Source organism: Poecilia reticulata, linkage group LG23 (genome assembly GCF_000633615.1).
Source record: "Poecilia reticulata strain Guanapo linkage group LG23, Guppy_female_1.0+MT, whole genome shotgun sequence".
NCBI lineage: Eukaryota > Metazoa > Chordata > Actinopteri > Cyprinodontiformes > Poeciliidae > Poecilia > Poecilia reticulata.
Genome location: NC_024353.1, coordinates 6,902,987 through 6,908,008, shown reverse-complemented (window position 1 = coordinate 6,908,008; position 5,022 = coordinate 6,902,987). Strand labels below are relative to the sequence as shown.

The following is a 5,022-nucleotide window of genomic DNA, read 5'->3' as shown; positions in this document are numbered from 1 at the left end:
GAACCCGTCCAAACTCCGAACCCGTCCAAACTCCGAACCCGTCCAAACACCAAACTTTCTCTGGATGAACAGAAACTGAAGTCATTATTGTTCAACCAAAAGAGGAACGATCAAGAGTCAGCACAGCTTCAGTTATTATTACAGCTGGAAACTAGAGATCAGGCCCAAAATCTGGGTGTAGAGATGAACTACTGGACCTTTAGAGTCACATAAAGACGGTTACAAAGTCAGCCTTCTATCACCTGAAAACTGCCTAAACACGGAGTTGTTTTAAGTCAACACTAAAAACCCACCTATTTGGAGTTGCCTTTGATTATTAGTAAGTGGAAAGCTGATCAACATATCTGATGTTTATCTGCTGATGATAGCATTTGACTAACTGTTGATTATTTCATACTGTATTATGTTTCTATGTTATAAAGCGCTTTGAACTGCCTTGTTGCTGAAATATGCTATAAAAATAAACTGACTTGACTTGAAATGTCTGCTGGATTTTCCATTAGCAGGGTTAGCATGACGCCTCTTTTCTGTGCAGTGAAGTCTGTAAAAGTAACTCTGTCTCTTGATTTGGACCATCAGCTGGTGATGGATGACTTTTCTGGATGTTCTTGATGTTTAGCCTCAGGCCTTCTTCTTGACATTTCTCCAGATTCCCTGAGTGGTTTAATAAGATTTGACTAAATAGGAGAATATCCAAATCCTTTTCCTTCTGTTTCTGAGCAGTCGCCAAAAAGCCAAAATAAGAACGGCTGATGAAATAAAACCTAAAATATTAGGTTTTTAGATTTGAGCTCCTTTAAATCTCTTGGTATTTTCTTTTATTTTTTCTTAATAGTGCTGCTTTTAAGCTTTGTATGTTTTATCCAAAATGCATTGAAACCTAATCAGGGTGTTTTTTGGAGAAATTATTTTCTTTTGTTTGAGACTTTTATGAGTTTGTTTACCTAAATAGAATAATTTATTTTTTTCTGCAGTTTTGAACACGCTACTATTACAATTTGATTCAATTTATAATTATTATATAAATCTATTGTGTTAAAAACCTTCAAAGATTTCAAAGGTTTTCCATTATAAATGCATTTTGACATTTATAATGGAAAGAAAATTAACTTTTCACAAAGAATAAAAATGGAACAGAATCACTTTTGCTGCTAATTTCTGACTTTCCCAGTTTTAAATAATAATAGATACTGGGAGAAAATCAATAAAGAAAACAAAACATAGACAGTAACTAATAAAGCTGACATTTAAGGTGTAAAAATGTATAACATTTGTAAAGATTTGTTATTTTTGGTGAGGATTAAAAGCATAAAAATTCTGAAGAAAATCTGCTGAAATCTATAAACGAGCTTTCTGTGTCGAAGAGAACCAGAAATCTCTTGTGTCCAGTTTCTCCATCTTCCCCCTGAACATTTTGACTCATTAGATGACATCCTTTTGTGTACGGTTACCATGGTTTCAGGTGTTATTCTCGTCCATGGCGAGGGAAACGGAAAGGACTCGGTGTCAGTGTCCTTCTGGTCTGTGGTGACACGACAGACGCTTCACGTCTCGGCGAATATCCACCCGCGGTTCTCATCTCCAAACTCCGCCACGTCCAACAAAATCCTGTTTAATGTCTGGGAAGATAATTACAGTGACTCATCCCAGCTTGATTTTCCCCTCGTCTTCATCAAACAACTAATGAGAGCAGAATGACACAAAAATAATCCTCTTCTTTCCACCTTCATCATATTATTTAGCATCTTAATTTCGTTCCTGACAGGAATCTGAGGGAGTGTTTGTGATGCAGCTGCAGACAAATTTCAGAGATGATTGCCAGCTGCTGTTGAAGCCTTAACACGAAGTCATGTGCAAACATTAGCACACATATAGTAGATGGATACACCTACACTGGAATCACAGCCTGCATATGTCAGCAGCTGCATTATGTGTCAACGTGGAGAGCGCCCGGGGGTTCGTAAGCATCCCACGCCGCTGATCTGTGACTCATCACACGTTTAAACGTCTGTCCTTTCCGAGGAGCCTCATTCACATGAAGCCAAATTTAAATCGAATCAAACCAACATCCACATCCAGTCTAATTTAAACCATATCCTTTTGTAATTTCAGTTTCATTTCACCTGAACATAAAACTTAAAACAAAAACAAACAATCTAAACTTTCTTTATCACAACCTAGTTTAGATCTCATCTGAAAGCCAGAACATTTCTTAAGAATGTTCTGCTGAGTCATTGGTTGCTATGGTGATTCCCGGCATTACTGGGGAAAAAGAGGGAGGGGCAGAACACACGTCATTACCATGGTAACCGCTAACTGAAAAGCACTAGCCCTAAAAGCTCTAATCACATACACTAGTACCACAAAGCACTGCAGAAAACACGGTATTTAGCAGAAGCTAACGCTAATATGCTAACTTCAATTCAAACTATATCTGCTCTTGAAAGATTGCAACTGTCAACAACCAATTAAAATTTTAGGTTATATTTAACGTATTCTATAATGGTCTTAGATGTTGTATTTATATTTATATTTTGTTCTCTACTATCTGAGTTTTATTTTAATATGAATATGAAGAGAGGAAATGGAATCACTTCAAAATAAGAGCATGAATATAAATGTTTAATATAGTATGTTGAAAATGTTCCGAAATGTGATTTTTGTATACAATTACACCTTAAGTGACAATTTGAAGCAAACTTATGCTGAATGTAAACCCTCAAAGCCACCATGACTTAACAACCAGGATCATAATTACCTCAAACAAATCCATTCCTAAATCTAACCTAATAAAATGTTTACCAAAACTTTCCCTGAGTCTTATGTGGATCAAATTTTTGAGAAAGATTTTTTAAATCACAGATTTAAGCAAGAGAACTACTGCTTGATCACACCTACATCTTAATTTAGACTTTAATAAATTATATTCAAAACATCGGCTTCACTTTCACTAGATCTGACCTGAAATATTGTCCCAAATTAATTTTAAACCAAACTTTAAACCTGATATAAACAAAAACTTCCACATATACGCCTTCTCAAGGTAAGTGAAACTTTTCCTCCTCCAAACCAAAACCAGAGGTCTATGAAATGTTAGGATGTTCCTTTTTTAGGGTTTTATTTCCCTCTGCAACGGGAACATGACTGTCCGAAGGAATTTATGTCTCTGCAACATGACTAATACAGGTGCACACTAACACCCACAGCATGAACAGCATCCCTAATTTGTCTCCTGCAGCTACAAACCCACTGTGGATGTGTGTTTGTGATGAATCATTTCTGAGCCGAGGATAATGTCCTAAATAAATAAATCTGCACACACAGAAAGCTGCAGCTTCTCTCTGCAGCTGTATTTGATTTTCTTTCTGTTTACTGATCCGGTGTGCAACAGACGCTCTCATTGATGACATTTTCTATGACTACACCTGCTGCAGAGAGGTTAGAGGCTCTGATTGGCTGCGCTAAACAGTGGATTAATAAAGCCGAAAACTGCATTCAAACATCTGCAGATTAAGGTCACATAATAGATGGTATCATTCTGGTGCTTAAACCAGAACCCCCCACTGCCTTAATCATTAAAACACGTTTGGTTCTTCATGTACAATGTGTGACAGGAGAGGACTTCAGCTTAGGGTACAGCAGTGGTGCCCAAAGTGGGTCCTGGAGGGCCGGCATCCTGCATGTTTTGGTTCTCTCCTTGGTTTAATGCACCTGAATGAAATGATGGCTCATTAGAGGCCTAAGGAGAACATTGACATGCTGAAATGGTTGTTACTGCCACCAGGGAGAAAACTAAAACATGCAGGATGCTGCCGGCCCTCAAGGACCGACTTTGGGCACCACTGAGGTACAGAGAGAATCAGATAATAAAAAATTACAAATGATCAAATGTGTAAGGAGATGATGTTCTCAAAAAGCAGGGAAAGTTAATTGCTTCATCAACTCAAAGAGTGAGGCATATATTATTTAAATCCATTAGCCACAGAATTATTTATTTCAGGGGTAATTTTCTGTTCATTTCAATGATTTTGTCAAAATTCAGTTTCTTAGAAACAGAGAATATAACATTGGACAGATAAAAATGGTTTGATTTTATTCAGAAATGTTACATCATGGCTTACACAACTATGTGATCTATTCAAGCATGAATGAAAATTAAGTGGAAGGTAGAAAAAATGTTTTTCATCCAGGAGAACAGCAGCCTGGTGAAGCAAATCACAGTAAAGAGTTTGAGGGAGTGAAATCTTGTATTTGGAAACTTTTTTCTGTTGAAAGTGAAGGAAATACTTTGAATTTTGATTTCAGCAAAAACATTGTGGAGTGTTCTCTATTCTATAGAGAATAAAGAAATGCAACACATTTTTGGCAACACTGGCATCCCATACATTGTTGCACTTTATCTGGGATCAAAATATTGCTAAATATCTTTTAACAAAAACTATGCCGCATGACATGTTTTTTTATAGCACAATGTATTTGTAAAAACAAAAAAAATTGTTAAAGGAATAACTGATTGTTATATTCTTTATCTAGGGTTTGTATACGATTTCACATTCCAGCCAAAACCACTGGGAACTTATTAACAAATAACTACAGTGCTTATATTAATCAAAAAAGCAAATAGCTATGCACCATCTCAACTAATAAATGGTGGTTGTAATTTAGAAACATGCTCCTTGGATTTTTGACAGGAATATAACGCCATACTTTATGCCTCACTTTCTCTAATGCCACTCTGAGCAACTGCCACTATCGTTCTCAACATCAAAAGCCACCACCGGATGTGAAAGTCCAAGTCTTTTGATCTATTCAGTCAAGTTTAAACTCAATAAACTGGCGAATTGAGTTTGACTCGATTCCAAGTCCTTAGCTCTGCCTCTAACATTAGTAATCAGGTTAAAACAATCCGATTAATTATATTTTTGGTAAAAATAGAAAAAGCAGGTAAGAAAACCGTCAATCCTGCCTCCGGAAAATACAGCACTGTTTTTAACAGCAACAAAATGTGGGAGCCGTGACCTT

At 36.6% G+C, this 5,022-nt stretch overlaps 1 protein-coding gene across 1 annotated transcript in view; it reads right to left on the bottom strand.

Moving 5' to 3' along the window:
• grip1 (glutamate receptor interacting protein 1) overlaps positions 1–5,022 on the bottom strand; it is a 71,573-nt gene that overhangs the window by 65,407 nt on the left and 1,144 nt on the right. The gene's annotated exons all lie outside the window — the stretch shown is intronic.